Source organism: Carassius auratus, chromosome 3 (assembly GCF_003368295.1).
Source record: "Carassius auratus strain Wakin chromosome 3, ASM336829v1, whole genome shotgun sequence".
In the NCBI taxonomy this organism is placed as follows: Eukaryota; Metazoa; Chordata; class Actinopteri; order Cypriniformes; family Cyprinidae; genus Carassius; species Carassius auratus.
In genome coordinates, this window is record NC_039245.1 from 28422865 (window position 1) to 28440571 (window position 17707).

General features: G+C 37.4%; 1 pseudogene; it reads left to right on the forward strand.

The window, feature by feature from the left end:
* LOC113054528 (centrosomal protein of 112 kDa-like) overlaps positions 1 to 17707 on the forward strand; it is a 160583-nt pseudogene that overhangs the window by 60853 nt on the left and 82023 nt on the right.

Sequence of the window (17707 nt, forward strand, 5' to 3'; positions counted from 1 at the left end):
TTGCACTATTACCAGATCTGCTGAATTCCTGTAGTTAGATAAATAAACACATACACAAATAAGTGATGCTCAGTCGGCCAAATTTATTCTTGCATTATCGGCTAGAATAGCAATTTGTTTGTCTTTGCAAAAGAATCTGGAATAAAACTCACTTAAAAAACCCTAAGATATTTAGCACCATTATTATGTCCATGGTTAATCACAGCTTGTAGATTTCATGCACCAGCCTGGTCAAGAAAGTTTCAGTTTCTTTTAGCATTCCTATCCAAAGTAAAATGGCATTTGAGGACTGTTTGTGTAGTATCATAGGGGTATTCACCCAGGAGAGGGGCAATTATAAAAAAAAAAAAAAAATTCGTGTGTGTAAAAGGGATGCAACAATACAGTTAACCCATGGTTGAATACATATCTCGGTTTGGTTCTATTGGCTTGGTAGATCAGACTGTTTTTTTTTTTTTTTTTGTGATTTATAATGTGATTTTAAAACAACCGCACAATTTTTTAACATAAAACAAAAATAAACACAATTCACAAGTGCGTACGGAACCATGGATGTCGTACCAAATGGTTCAATAATATATTGAGATTTGTGGCATCCCTTATGTGTAATGAATCCCTGTTGAAAGACCAACCTTTCATTGGACTCATCACTCATTTTGGGCTCTATTCGTCTTCTTTCACACACCCTCATACTCATCGGATCAACCCAGTTGTTAACACCATCAGGATAGAGAGGGATAGAGAAATACAGGTAGCTGTAGCTCCATTAGAGATTAGAGGTCTTTAGACTTATGAAGCATGTTTCATCTGCTAGCGCTAATTGAGCAGGAATAGTTAGGAGGCTTTGGCTCTATTTCATATGAGGATGACAGTTTGTCATGTTCCATCCAATTTTGTTTTGTTTACAGACATATTCCTAGTTCACACTGCTTTAACTCATTCTTGGAGTATTTCCACTCTTTTTGAGTGATCAGTGTTTCTCAGGTGATGCAACTTCAGAGTTTGACATTAGAGGAATTGGTCATTTCAACTGTAGCTGTAGGTCAGGGCTGTGCAACTTCAGTCCTGGAAGGCTGCTGTCATGCAAAGTTTAGCTCCAACCCTAATCAAACACACTTGAACAAGCTAATCAGTGTCTTCAAGATTACAAGAAAGCTACAGGCAGGTGTGTTTGATTAGGGTTGGAGCTAAAATCTGCAGGTCAATGGCCCTCCAAGACCGAAGTGGACCAGCCCTGCTGTACAGAAGGTGCTGAACTGGATGTGAATGGTTCCCTTTTCTGTTTTCTGTTTGTCTCAAAGCCAAAGGCTCAAGGGGCTGCCCTGATAAAAGACTCCAGCCTAACCTCCAAGAATGAACATAGACATACTGTACAATCAAAACAATAGGTTACTATAACTTACTTTAGAAGACATACAATAGCCTTGTGGTCCCAAAGGTAGGTTATTATTCACTGATAAAATAATATGGAAATAATGTTCTTGTATATAATTTATATAAATTGTACACACACACACACACACACACACACACACAAAATGTGTGTATACATACAAATCATGTATTCTCCATTTTTATATATATATATATATATATATATATATATATATATATATATATATATATATATAAATCTGGATTCTATTATAATGGTTTAATTACATTTTAACATTTCTATAATAATAAAAAAATAAATTCATGAAACAATTTAATAATAATTTATTAATATGTTAATAATAATAGTGGCCAATTACATTTTTCAGAAATTGTGCTGTCTATTTATTTTATTTTTTTCTGGTTTATTTTAAACCGTAATCCTTTAATTTTGGGCTGTACAACAGAGGTTTATTTTTTAAATTAAAACAAAAGTTAAAAAATAAATCGATAGATATAAACATTCTACTGTATAATAGTAATATATCATTTCTTTAAGTTAAACCAAACATTTATTTTTGTAGGTTGTAATGACAACCTTTAGTCCCTGAAATCTTGTGTATCTGATGACAGTTTTGTTAAAATGAACAATGCTGGTGAAGTGACTCTCAAAGCAGTTCTGGAGATCACCACAAACGTCACGTGTGCTTGAGGATGTGTAGTAGACAAGTCACGCTGAACAAGCAGTCTACATATTTAAATAGCAGACTTTTTGCTCTTCAATATTCACAGAAACTAGTGCATATAGCGATTTTATTGAATGTACAGCCCCTGGAAATTTGTATTCATCCCTGACATTCCAGGATGTACAGAATATACAATTTTTATGACACAAAATGTAATTATAACACAAATGGTAATTCTCTTGTGCCACTGCATCTGTGTTTCCAGCTACAGGGTCCTCGCTGTGACAAAGAAGAGTGGAAGACCTACTGTGAGAGATACTGCTTAGAAAAGTGCTTTCTGTGACATTTCTCTGCAGCGCAGGCAAATCAAAAGACCATGTGTGGTGAATGCAACCAACTTTACACTATTAAATAAAATGTAAATACATATGAAGTGTGTTTGTGAATGATCCAGGAGGAAGTTGTCAGAATGTTTCACCTGCTTCCTTTTTACACAGTGTTTGCCTGCCATCCACAAACACCTCCCAGAAACTTTCACTTCTAGCTACAGTAGTATTACAGAGATCCCAGAATTATCCCAAAATGCCTACCACAGTTTAATCCAGAGTGATGTCAATCCTTCTTTTGTCTCTCTTGTTTCTAGTTTAACTCAAAGGAATGTTTTAGGTTAAATACTGAAGTTTGAAATGATTCTCCCAAACAAAACAAAGGGTAAATTTAATACTTTTTTGTGAGCATCATAGATGCTGTTGACAGCCACAGAAAATAATTTTGCATGAGCAAATGCACTTACAATGGAAATTTATGGGGCAATCATTGTGTTGTCCCATTGTGATCAGTATGTTTCATTTTTGTTTGTTTTGTAGAAAAGGGAAATAAAAATTGTTGTCTGTCCTGCAGAGGTGGGTAGTAACGAGTTACATTTACTTCGTTACATTTACTTGAGTAATTTTTGGGGGTAACTAATACTTTTCGGAGTATGTTTAAAGATGGGTACTTTATACTCTTACTTGAGTAAATTTTTTTGGGAAAAATCTGTACTTTTACTTCGTTACTGTGGGCGACGCTCCTCTCGTTACTTTATCTTAATGCAATAAATGTTATAAATGCTTCAGTTTATTCCAAACGCGCCGTCTACTTTTCTCTGGGCAATGAGCGATGCCCCTTCGCGAATGATTCATTCTTTTGAGTCAACTCTGTTCAAAGGCTTGCTCAAACCAATTGGCAAACGAGTGAATTGGTTCATGAATCAGTTTGAATGAGTCGTACAGTTCCCTGCCGCACGCGCTGAGCGTCTGAAACGGTTCACTCAGAGTTGTAACGTTTAAGAACATCAGCAGCGTTGAAAACGGGGCTATGGAACTGCACTGAGTTGAAAGCAAATCTACAAAGGCTATTATTTGCTTGCGATGGAGATCCTTATTAGATGAACGCGTGTGCTGTCTACTGTTTAACAGGTAATAACTTGGGCTACATTCGATTACAGTACCATACCACTGACATTAGTTTGTTGTATGTCTGTGGCTTATAACAGAGGGGAGTCAAGTTGAATGCAGCTTCCAAAAGACAAAAAAGACGATTAAGATTAGATAAGATTATTAATTTTAATAAAATCACACCGGTGCGAGTACGTTCAGCAAGTCATAACATCAGCTGCTAAATTTAGATCTGTGGTCGCTTGCTGGCGCTGAGCCAGAGACAGACGCGTTTTTACAGCGCTGCACATTAACCAATCACAGACGGTTCTGTTGAGCTTTTGAATGCAATGGCCAATCAGAGGTGTTCCGATGAGTCATCGCTAAAATGCCGGCGCTTCCTTCACTCGCTCACTGACTGAATACCTCTTTCTGGCGAATTCTCTCATCAGAAACAACAAAGTGCAGATGTGTGTACGAATCTATTATTAAGATAATGATTTCGCAGTGATAACAGTTTCAGTGATTTTAATGGGAGTTTCTGAGAGTGATTGAAATCTAGACTGTCAGTGAAAATGATCTTTAATAATGTAAATGTTATTTGCTCTCTTTCTGAACAATGACAGATTAGTAGCAATATTTATATCACATTAACTTTTTATGTTAAATTCACATTTAATATAAAGTCAGTCGTATTAAAAATATGTTATGGCATGACACCTATATCTGTTACTTAAGTAAACAGACAGGGTTTTATAATAAATTACATACTTTGGAGTAAAGGCTGATGAAACATATACATTTATACACAGACACATACATTACATACATTTTATCTATATATATAAATAAAAATAGGCTCAATATATATGACCCAAAGTAACTAGTAACTAACTACTTGAGTAGATTTTTTATCCGATACTCTTTTACTCTTACTCAAGTAACTGTTCAAGACTAGTACTTTTACTTTTACTTGAGTAAATATTTCTAGAAGTACTTTTACTTTTACTTGAGTACAGTTTCTGGGTACTCTACCCACCTCTGCTGTCCTGGCAGAGCCAAAATTTTATTAAACTCACATAAATTGTAACATTGAAACAGACGGGACATTTTGCGTAAGAATGTGAACACAAACAATAGGCAACAACACGATGAAAAATTTTGAGTCTGTTGCATATAAAAGCTTTTGCTCAGTTTAGAAACTCGTCAAGATTATTGCATGTACACATTGCATAATGAAACGCACCTGTTGACTAAAAAGGATGTGGCATTGGTACAAGATTTCCATTGAGCAGTGACGGGAGGGATTAGAGCGAATCAGGCTCTGAGAACATGGTTGCTGCTGTCTTGGAGAACGCAGTAAACACTTGCTCACTTCAAAGACACATCAAAACACCCAGCTCCCCCACGGCGCGCATGTCAGTTGTCATTCTGCCCAAAGTTTGGATGTTGCCTCATTTCAACTTTATTTTTGTTAATGTCACCACCATTTTTAGTCTCAGTTTAACATTATGATTCATATTTTCTCTCTCTTTTTCACTCCTGATGGAAGATGGTGGCATTTGGGGGATGTTGTTGTCATTGTTTGTGTTTGTCCCTGCAAACTTATTAATTTCTGTCAACTGGTTTCTCTGCCATTTGGAGATACACCAAATCCCATTATTTTTGGTCATGGATTACAGAGAGCAAAACAGTGGGAGAATATGATCAAAGACACCTCCCCATCACCTCGGAGTGGCAGATCGAGAGAGGGAAATGGAGCTTAATGGCAGAAAATCAGATTTAGACCAGCCAGGCATGTGGATGGATTTGGTGATTCTATTTTTCTTTCTTCTGTTGAGATGAAAGTTATGCCATTCCGTCCCCCCACCCACCCACCCCCCAAGGATGGCTGGTAAAGTCGGTGACACTGAAAAAGGAAGTGTAGAGCTGTGGAGAGAGCTTTCCATATACCAGATTATTTTATTTTCACCAGGAACACTTAAATCTTGGCATAATGCACAGTCAGCTGGTTGTTATTGCAAAAGGAACCAATGGTGATCTACATTATTGGCATAATAAATGGTTTGTTTCATGATAATGACCAGCTAATTATACATTACTTTACAAAGTATACTTTCCAAATAAAAATTCTTCATAGAGAATAATAATAATAATAATAATAATAATAATAATAATAATAATAATAATAATAATAATAATAATAATGTAAATATACCAAATTATATAAAAAAAATGTTTTTACATTTATAATGTACTGACAACCACCTTACAAACACAGTAAAGAAAAGGCCACACAATCCTCACAAGTTGCTTTTCCAAAGGCTAGATATAGTTGTATAATAGATACATGCACATAGGATTCTGGGAATGTAAATGTATGTTTTTTTTTTTTTTTTTTTTTTGTTTTTTTTTACTGTACATTTTTTTTAGGATGGCTTCATCTTGCTTACTTCCACAAGCAGTACATTAACATTTTACAGTAAAATTGCGTTAAAAAAATTTTTCTCCATGTAGAGTAAGGTAACTTTAGCATTAGAATTATCATCATTTTTCACAATGTACTATGAAACCCTGCACAATGGTCATTGTTCAGAACAATTACGGTTGAATACTGTGATTGACCGATTCCAGAGATCCATGTAATGATATTGGATATACTTTGTTACAGAGCCAATACCACAAAGTTCACATAGTCTGACTGCAGCTTGCAATTTTATGAAAGTTCTTGCATTTATTGAGTGCGACATGAAGCAGACAGTCTGTGGGCTTTCCATTTGTGGATCAGACCATCATCCACCTATCAACAAAAAGACACAAATGAAGTGCTAGACAAACCAGACAAAGACCACATGTCAGCAGGAGCTTGATTGGTATTGAGTGATCACTCTGGAATCTCAGCTCTTTTCTGGTCCTCCAGCTAAAAGACAATGATGGATAGTGGTGTGAAGCAGTCAGTGTTTGATGCTCAAAGTGGATGGTCAACAGCTATGAAGTTGAAGGTTTGCCATTATTTCCAGGTCACCTCTCCACACTTACGAATTATTGATAAAGCTGACATGAAGAAAGTTGCCCACCCCTCATCAGAAGGCAGAAGGCACACCACCCGATGGAGATGGCGGCTCTAGGGTCACCAGCCAAATAAAAGGCTCTTATTGAATGCCTAAGCTGGCCTTTGTAGTGTTGACCCTGGCAGCAAATCAGCAGCCAAGGTCATCAAATGGGATGAACCACAGGAGGTCCCAACTTAGAGCATGAGAGGCCAACCAACTCCCTGGCAGCCTAAATCCTCACGCAGACGCATTAATGGCTGTATTCCCTGATCCCTACTGCCAGTCCACCTGCTAACAGAGGTGTGACAGAACCCTGCCCAATAACCAGGGCTCCAAACTGCGACTAAAATGGTCGACCAAAAATTTTACATTGCATGTGAAGTCACCACTGGTGATTAGGCCTATGTATTTACATGTAATAACTAAAAAACGTGCATCTAATGCCTTTTATTCTGATTTTTTTGGGATCGCATCATTTGCTATGTTCATGTATTAAACTGAGACGATGTGCACGTCCTGATTTTGCCAAGTTCGATGTGTTCCTAGGTCAACATATTTTGTTGACCCTGGAACAACATTTTACTCCAAAAATATATTCTTAACCATATCCCTACACCTAAACCTAACCTTAACCATGAGTAATCCCTAAAATCAGAGGATATGATAGATGAATGACACTGATGTACAAGCACCAAACACTGATTTTAAGCGTAAACTTCACAAAATCTATAAACTGGTTCTTCAAATCTGATTGGTTAATCACAATGTTGTTCCAGGGTCAACAACGATGTTGTCCCAGGAACATGTCTCACTTGGTAAAATCAGGTTCTGCGAGACGATTCGCATCAAAGTTTTAGTGGAACATTTTTTTTCAAACAGTCCTCATCTCTGCGGGCACTGCAGTGCTGACGTACACCTGATAAACACAGCTCAGTTGCAGCGTGAGAGAGAGAGATCTCATTTATAATCATTAATAATATGGCTCCTTCTTAACAAGAGCTTAGTCTATCTATGCTGTGTTCTGTTAATGTGTAAACTTTATTATTTGAAGCGCACAAAGCTTTGTGCATTGTTACTTTTTAATAAACAAAGTATCAGCTTTAAAATTATTCAAAATTCATAACAAAATACAAACAATAAATACAGTTTTGGTGGTCTTTAATGCGGCAGGTGTAGTCGCTTTAGCGCCTCAGTTCTATAGGCAAGTAGCCTATTTAATCTTTCTCTTTACTACTATAGTGCATAATGAACATGAACGAATATATACATACCTTAAACCACATAAACACATTGCATTGCACCAAATAATGTGACTTTTTTTCAGAGTAACGCAAGAGGAGATGTTTATTAGAATATTCCCACAGCTCTTTTTTCAATGCACTGAAAACACAGTGACCAGCATTATAGTCATTATGACTTATTCATAACTGACTTATTCTTATTTATGACTTATTACATATCCTGAAGTTATACAAATGTGAAATATAATTTTCCCTCTTGTTATAGTGGTTTGTCTTGTAATGCAAGGTTTCTACAACTGTCACAATGTTGAGTATGATTTTTCTTTTCTTATTTATGTACTATATAGTTTCAGAGTAAAATAATCTTTAATGGGTACTATTTGGTAATGTGATCAGACTTGCTTGAGGTAAGCCACTGGCGTGCATTGACTTGTCTAGCTTGCATTTATTTCTTACTCGCACGTCAGCCTGTATATTATTATTATTATTATTATTTATTTATTTATTTATTTGTTCTTCTGGAGTTTGATGACCCCTGGTCTCAATTTGCTTTTACTGTATTAAAAAGTACACCTCATTCTGATTTGAAAACAACATGAGGGTAAGGACAATTCTTATTTCTGGGAGAACTGATCCTTTAAGTTTGTGTACACACAATCTCTTTCCCCAACACCAGGAACCACTCAACCCAAGGCAGTTTGGATACATGAGAATGCCCGTTCCTTTTAAAACCATGTTTACAAAAAAGTCTTCCTTTCCAAGCAACACATTCCAATGTAGCAATCCCTAAAAATCTCTGAACACACATACTGCAAAAATGTGGAGAAATCCCTGCCAGCCTTGTTACACTAGCAAGCCTAATTGTTCCGAAGGTTTTTTTTTTTTTTTTTGTAATAATAATTACATTTCATATTATCCTTGTAGGTATGTGTATTGCTGTTTATTTTCCTTCTGTTTTAATGTGTATGATTGGAAGGGTGAGTGTTGTGATTGTTCAGCTCCAGAATTTGATTAATGCATTTCGGCTTAGTGCTGCATGCTTTGTGCTTTCAAATACATTGACGTTCAAATACAGCGTACACACTTCAAAAGTCATGGACTCACACCGGCAATATTGTGAAGCGATTGCAGCACCTCACAGAAGCTAAAGCGCCTTTAGCTCTAAGATGCCTTTGGCAAAATACAGATATTTTCTAGCTTCACTTTTCAGTTTTCTTAGTGTTTGTGTTTTTCCATAACTTGTGTATATCAGTGCAGATCCATTAAGCACCGTCTGTTTATCAGATCCTCTGTTCTTAGATCAGTGTTGGCACAATACAGGATTAGTATTAGATTTGTTCTTGTTTTTGTTTTTTATGAAAATTGTGTCATCATTTATTCGTGTTGACTTTCATAGAACATTAAAAGAGATGTTAAGCAGAATATACATGTTGTGCTCTTCCATACAATGAAATTATATAGTTACCAGGTATTGCATCAAATAAAAGTACCATTTAATTTGTGAACTATGTTCCAAGTCTTACATTCTTTTAGCTTTGTGTGAGTCCTTTTATGGACTGGCCATCTGTCCAATATGTTTCTCTGCCTGACACAGGACAAGCAGTTTGGAGGATGGATGGATGGATGGATGCTTTGTGTTAGGAATAGATACAAACTTTGATCCAAAATTTGGGAATGGATGTCAAATCTTGGCATTATCTTAACTCATGCATATTCATTCTATAGAAAAGAGCCAGATCTAGCTGAAAGGAACACTTTTTGTGTTTAAAAGAAATGATGTCTTTATAATATGTAGACACATTAAGGCAAAGATGAGTTTTCAGTGTAAATGTTGTTTTAAGAAGAAATTCGTAAAGGCACATATTTGCCATTCAAAATGTTAATCACACAATGTTCCTCAATACCCACTGGCAGAATTAAGGAAACATAAGGTCTCTATGGCAACCAAGCAGCAAAAAACAATAAATATCCTTTTTATAGATGCTAGAGTTGCTTTGTTTCTCTCGTCAGTCTGAAAGGCTCGAGGGGGTATACAGTGACTGACAGGTTGAGAGAGAGAGGGCCCGGCTTGGATCTGCTTGTGGGTTTGCTGGTCTGTGTGTATGTGTGTGTGTGTGTGTGTGTGTGTGTGTGTGTGTGTGTGTGTGTGTGTGTGTGTGTGTGTGTGTGTGTGTGTGTGTGTGTGTGTGTGCGTGCATGCGTGTGTGTGTGTGTGTGTTTTAGTAGTAGCTCATGTTTTGATGCCTCCGGCCCACTTCATCAATAGCATCAATCTCAACATAGACTTCACCTGCAAGTGCATGTGATCACTTTACATATATTACTGAAGGCTTTTCAAACTAGAGCTTTAACATAAAAAGTTGAGTTCAGTTAGTTGTGTTGGTGTGGAAGCAGTGTCGTCAACCTTGTGTGGATTTTCACAAGATTTAAAAAATTATTATGTATTCCCGGGAAATCTATTTTTTTTTTTTTTTTGCAAGCCACATATAAGCCACAAATGTGTTTAGAGGGTTCTTAACATGAAATTTTCTTGTCTGGAGTAAGGAGTTCTAATATACTGTAGGGTGATCAGTCACATGACATATTCAGATCTTTGTGCACCAGCCAGGCAACTGACACTGAGAGGAATGAGAATGCTAATGGATAGCTCAATATCTAGGTATGTGTTGAGAAGAACTTTTCTGCTATCTATGAAAAAGAGAAGCTGGGTGGCTCATCTTACCCTATATTAGACCTCCTTGGATGAGGCAAAATGTTCAATTCCTATCTTTACAGGTTTATGATGGGTTGGAAGCATCACAGTAGTGGATTGCTACTTATATCGTCAACAAAGCAACCAGCAGTAAACTCCTTTTTCTTTTACTAATATCAGTTTGTTTGATATATATATTATCATTTATCTCTCCGTTTTTTGTTGCTTTTCATGTTCTTGCTCTTACAAGCTTGGTGTTTTTTTCCATATAATTTTATTTTTTGTTGATAAGGGTGGGATATTGTTCTCTCTCTTCCTGGTGATAAGTTGGCTTCTGATGAAAGGCCTGTGTGCTGTAGTGGTGTCAGGCCTGGCCCTGAGCCCAGAGCTCCAGCCACACGCATGCCAACATGCCTGCCAGTTGCAGAGGTCACGGCAAAGCGACTTGCGGTGCTTTCTGCCAGCTGATTCGGTGTCATGTGTCTGCACCCTTTGTTTCTAACACCCTCCTCTCCTGTGTTCTCTTTCATTACAGACCAACAGCAGGTCGAAGCATCTTGAGAAGGAATATGATCAGAAGTTGGCCATGTCTGCACAGGTAAACATGATTGTTTGAATGTCCTAGGGGAAGCTTAAAAGGAAGGAATAACAGAATTTCCTGCTATTCAGTACAGATAGATAGATAGATAGGCTCTCAAGTCTGCTTTATTGTCAATTCTTCCACATGTACAGCACATACATACAGAGAATCAAAAATCGGGAGGGAGTTCAGCTTCCTGACAGCCTGGTGGATGAAGCTGTCCTTCAGTCTGCTGGTCCTGGCCTGGAGACTCCGCAGTCTCCTCCCTGATGGCAGCAGACTGAAGAAGCTGTGTGATGGGGAGCCTGTCCTCCAACAAAAACGACCATATAGGTCGTTTGTCAAAGCACTTTATTACGACCTATATTTAAGTAAATTACATTTTGCCGATGGGGCGCAATGGTAATATACGCTCTGATGGGTCGTATTTCAGGGATTTGGACAAACGACCTATAACCAATATAGCGTATTGGCTGGAGGACAGGTTGGTGATAGGTGTGTGGGATCACCTGTGTTGCAGACTTTACAGGTGAGGCGGGTTCTGTAAATTTCCTGGACAGAGGGTAGAAACAAACCAGTGATCTTCTCAGCTGCTCTCACTATGCATTGTAGAGTTTTTCGGCAGGACAATTTGCAGGCACCATACCACACAGTGATGCAGCTCGCCAGGATGCTCTCGATGGTGCCTCTGTAGAAGGTGTACATGAGTGTGCGCTCTCCTGAAGTTAACAACAATCTCCTTCGTCTCCTCCATGTTTAGAGAGAGATTGTTGTCACTGCACCATCCGGCAAGGCGGCTCACCTCGCTCTTGTAGTTTGTTTCATCTCTGCTGCTAATGAGTCCCACCACAGTCGTGTCATCTGCAAACTTAATGAAGTGGTTGGAGTTGTGTGATGGTGTGCAGTCATGGGTATTTCTACTGTATGTAGATTTCTACTGTTCTTATGCTGTTTGGGAGTAATAGTTTAGCATCACAGAAAGACTACATCTGGGTTTTTTTTTTTTTTTTTGGGGGACAAACACAGAGGATTCTAACAGTGAAAAGTCCCAGTGCTGTTGGACTATATATAGGCACTCTTGGACGCCACCTGAACAGTTTTGACATAATTTGTCGAAATAATGATCCAAATATAATGAGGACATTCGATTTGCTGCATAACAGAAATGACCCATACGTTACCTCTTGATCGCTCACATTGACTAACTTTTTTTTATATATAATAATTCGATTTGTTTTTATGCATTTTTTTATAACTTCTGGTGTGCTGAAAATAATTACTTTATCAAGCCTGCTTGCCTTGTCTGTTATGAACTGTAATTAGAAGCTTGGCAAACCTCAGTGTTAGAGTGGTTTTCTCAACACATTTTTCCCTCAGCCTTCATAACACAACTTGCGCTCTGAGCTGTTGGACACATGCATTTGATTTTGTTCCCCCTGATAATACTTGTACTCAACACTTGTTGCCCACTCTCTGTTCCTGGCCGTGATTTCACACTCAGGTCTAGTGGGTGTTCTGAGGGTGTCTGAGCGCTTATCTCTCCTCTATATCCCATCATGTGTGTTACTGAGGCCGCCTTTGCCATGTGTTAAACATTAGATTTAATCTGCTCAGCCTCAAAGTCATTACACTCGCTCGGGTTTAGAAGAATAACCTTCTTTCTTCTCTGTGTGTAAGATTAACACAGAGCTGAACTCTTCAAACACTGTAGATGTTGTGAAAATGCACTGTTCACTGTGAGGTTTTTGGCTGTCATAATTGCCTCTCATTACCCAGCTCAAACGCTCACTCTTTATTCCAGTTCTTCCACAACACAGAGCGCTGAATGTCAGGTTGACAAGCAGATGTTGTGTGAAAACACAGACCTATTAAATTACACAATGCTTGACATCAAAAGAGCACACTTTGAGTGTGAGAGAAAAAGAGTTCACAGGCGTTTTCCCATTTCTAAATAACCTCTGAGAGGGCCACTGATGATTCATTCCTTTTCCGAGGCACAAAATTGGCATTCACTGGATAAACATAGTTTTTCCTCTCTCTTGTTTCCCACTAGCATTTGGTGGGAACATGTCTTTGTTTAATACACATTAAATGCGCCTCCTCCACACCAAAGAGTGCAGGGCTCTGTTTGCTTACTCTTCTTGTAAGCACTCTTGTTAGGAACAGTCCTCCCAAAAGGACAAAAACAGAAACTTAAAAGTAGCATCATTGAGTTACATGTAGTTTTGATTTTATTTTCAATTTGTATTTTCAATTTCATTTTGTTTTAGTTGTCACTCTTATTGTTAATTTTAGTTTAGTTTTTAGTTGTTGTTTTTTTTCTAGTTTATATTTACTGGTTTCATTTTTAAAAAGTTCAGGAGGGTAACACTTTACTTCAAGGACCAATTCTTACTATTAACTAGTTGCTTATTATCGTGCATATTATTAACATATTGGCTGTTTACTATATTAATGCCTTGTTCTGCATGACCATACTCTATATCCCTTAATCCGACCCTATACCTAACCTTAACAACTACCCTACTAACTATTAATAAGCAGCAAATTAGCAGTTTACTAGGGCAAAAGTCATAGTTAATAGTTAGTTAGTACTGAGAATTGGTCACCTGGTTCAGTCTAAAGTTACTGCTGTTTCAGTTTAATTGCAGGTGGATTGTAAAGGTTTTAATTTTTACAATATACCATCTAAAACTAAATTTTATTTGAAGCCATTTTTATTTTTGTTCATTTTGAGGTCATAGAAATGATGGAGGAATGTGAAAACTCTTGAAAATGTATTCTTTAATATGTGTGCTTGACCTTGGAAGAATAACCGTGAAAGAATGCTGCCGTTGTCGCATCCCATAAGGCATTTCAAAAATATATAGGCAAGTGTCCTTTGAACTTCTGAAGCACGTACTAACCTATGCCATCAACAGACATCTCCCAGATGTGCCCAAAGCTGTGTAATTGAATGTGAAATGTGCCAATTAAATCCATACCATGTCATACATTGTCAAGAGTAATCTCAGCTCCGGCTCTGAGCTTGGACTGTACTGAAGTGTTTTTAATTAGCATTTTGGATATCCAGCTCGTCTTTGACTGACCTTTAATCTCCCAAGTGTTTGAAGCTCTCCAGCTAATAATGAGGCAAGGTGTTATCCAAACAAGCTTTGCTCCTTTCACCATCGCCATCATATGGATATGTGTATGAGAGTTGTTGCGTTATTCATTTTTGTTCATGTGCATATGAAAACAGTACAGCTCACATTTAGCTGTTTCAGATTTAGTTTCATGCTAAAATAAACTGTTGGTTCTCTTTCAAACATTTTCCATAGTAGCCACCAAAACACCATAGTTACAGTTTTTATTACTTTTACTGTTTTAACTTGGATTTTGTGGTGTAAATTTAGTAGCAAATTTCATTAGTGCACACTACTAAAGTAATCTGATCAAGTAACAGATCATACACCAATACTTGTATCATGATGTGGCTGGCTTACTTTTAATGTTCTTCAGATTTGAGCCAGGCTGTCTGATTAAATTATTTTATTTACAAGTGTCTTTTTTGTTATGTATTTAAATAACTTCATACCTTATATCAAAGATAGCTCTTAATGTTTTGGGTCTCTTCATTTCTGGTACCTTCTCAATCATGGGTGTGTAATTTTCTTCCTTATTGATCAGACTTACAGTTTTTGTATTGTGTAGACTTGCATTTAAAAATGTTGAGACCTAGAGAATCTAGACAATTTCATTTATTGTAAAATGCAAGCATCCACTTGGAACACCAAGTGTTCTGCAAATAAAACTTACATTTTCTACAGTAAATGTAAAAAACTTGTGGTAATTTATTTATTTTTTTGTTCTTTCTTTTTTGTATGCCTGTAGGTTCTGAAGTGAAGTTATCACATTTTTACTATTATTATATACTGTAGTAACCCATGGTGTTGGTAGAAACTGTTATTAACTGTTAACCTGTGCATTGATCCATCATTTCTGAAGATTCCCTAATGTCCCATATAACCATTACATATATTTTTGGTCCATAACGGTACAGTTATCCAGCAGAAAGACATTAGGATAAAGTCAAGACCTCATAGCTACAGTGTAATGTTTCCCTCGAACTAAAGAGATGCTTTATATGGAAAGAAGATTACTGAAGCCATTAACACCATAATTCCCAAATATCAAAAGCGAGGAATAACAATCGAGGGATAAGCTTGTTCCTTCAGGCAAAAGACTTGATGCAAGAATCTATTTAGCCAAATAATTATTAGCATGAGAACTTATGTTACCATAATAATGGTGCGTTTGGTGCTTTCATGTGGTTCGCCCACTGACAAAATAAGCCTAATCTGTCCCTCTGTGTCCGATCCAAGTTCACTCCCAACTCCCACGCAATGAACGGATTCCAGTAAAACCGTTCCTCCGTACATTTCTGCACAATAAACAGTTTTCTGTCTAGGCCTGGGCTGCACCGCTGCCCTGTGCGCTGCTGCTGCCACTGCTGCTCTCTTGGCTCCAGTTGAAATAGAATATGAATTTGGCTTGCAAGATTTCAAAAGGCCAGTTTTTCTTATTTTCATCTCACTAGAGCTTCATTAAACAGTCCGTCTTCTCTCTCCATGCTCTTGTGTTCTTTTTCTGGTTTGAGTGTGAAATGTGAAGAGTGCCTTAAAAAGGGGAGGTCATTTGGAAATTTATGGTACGGACACTGGAAAGGCTAGAGGCTAGACCTTCATCTGTGCTTGACTCTTATTGTGTCATGAAATGTAATTTTAAAAGTATTTCAGGCGAGAATGTAGTTGTTTAAAACTCAAATCTGTGGTTTATTTATAAAGACAGTGCCTATTTAAAAATGTGTTTCGCCGATCTCTGAGACGGTGAGCTCCACTCGATCAGCGGGAGCTCAGTCCTCATGTATCCGCAGAGAGCAGCCTCATCTCGGATAGATCTTCTGAAATGTGCCGCTGGCTCTGATGTCTCTTCAGTGGTTAAACATAAAATATAATTCAGCTGCGGGGTAAATCTAACAGGTTTTCTTTGGTCTGTATTCAATTTATCTATATGTTAAAATAAAAATAAAAAAGGCAAGTCTATATAATATTTCGTTTCATTGCAATGGCTGTACATAACATTACACATATCCCTGAACTAAGTACATTTCTGCAGCTGTTATTATGTTTAAATGAAAACGAAAGGAGGCAGTGGTATTTTATATCCTATTTAGTTTTATTGTAAATATACTGAGGGGAAAATAACAGTAGCCAAAGCGATCTGAGTTCACGCAGCATTGGTTGAGTTCAAACACCATTTATTTGGATCATTTTCAAATATTACTCTTATTGTGTCATGAAATATAATTTTAAAAGTATTTCAGGCGAGAATGTAGTTGTTTAAAACTCAAATCTATGGTTTATTTATAAAGACAGCGCCTATTTAAAAATGTATTTCGCCGATCTCGTAGACGGTGAGCTCCACTCGATCAGCGGAAGCTCAGTCCTCATGTATCCGCAGAGAGCAGCCTCTCCTGGGATAGACCTTCTGATATGTGCCGCTGGCTCTGATGTCTCTTTAGTGGTTAAACATAACATAATTCAGCTGCGGGGTAAATCTAACAGGTTTTCTTTGGTCTGCATTCAATTTATCTATATGTTAAAATGAAAATAAAATATTATAATATAATATTATAAATATAATATTTCGTTTCATTGTAATGGCTGCATATACACATATCCCTGAACTAAGTACATTTCCGCAGCTGTTATTATGCTTAAATGAAAACCAAAGGAGGCAGTGGTATTTTATATCCTATTTCGTTTTATTTTAAATATACAGAGAGGAAAATTACAGGATTCGTGTCGTCGCTGACATCACACTCCCCAGTCAAATGCACGAAGTCAGAACTAACTACCGATGATGCACGTCCAAAATCAGCGTACCTTTTTTCTTTTTTTTTTAAATCAGCGGTACTTTGTATTGAGAAACGCGCAGACCTACGTCACCAGTCTATTTGCCTAATCTACCCGGTACTTTACACTGTGGTGGAAACGCAGAAAGCAACAGGTCTGGGGGGAAAAAAGTTCCTGGGAAAAAAAGTTCCTGGTACAAATGTTCCGGGTAATTTCGGTGGAAACGCGGCATTAAATAGTAACTTTTTTAAGTACAACATTTACACAACAACAATGTAGACAAAAAAATTTGTTTTTAAAAAGTTTCACGTATACACAACAACATTTTCGAAATTATTTGAGTTTGCGCATATCTGTAAAAAAATGGCCAAAAGTGCTATATAACATATGCCAGGTGTTGCAAAGAACCAGATGGAGTTTGATCCATTTGCAGCTCTTTATTTGGGATATTCAAACAGACGGGGTCAAACGACAGCAAACTGAGCAATGGGGGCGAAGCAGAGACAGAGTCGGGTAATCAGGCAGAAAGTCGAGGCAGGCAGAGAACAGTCAATAACGTGAAACAGTCCAGGGTCAAGAGAAGAAAACAAAACATGGGTAATAATGCTCAGAACTGACAGCCAGGGCAAATCAAGACTTCGCAATGAGTGTGTGTATGTGAGCAGCTCATATGAGTGTGGAAATGAGGTGCAGGTGTAAGTGTAATTAGTCCCAGGTGTGAGGCCTTGTGGGAAATGGAGTTCATAGTAAAACTAATATTCGGGCGATG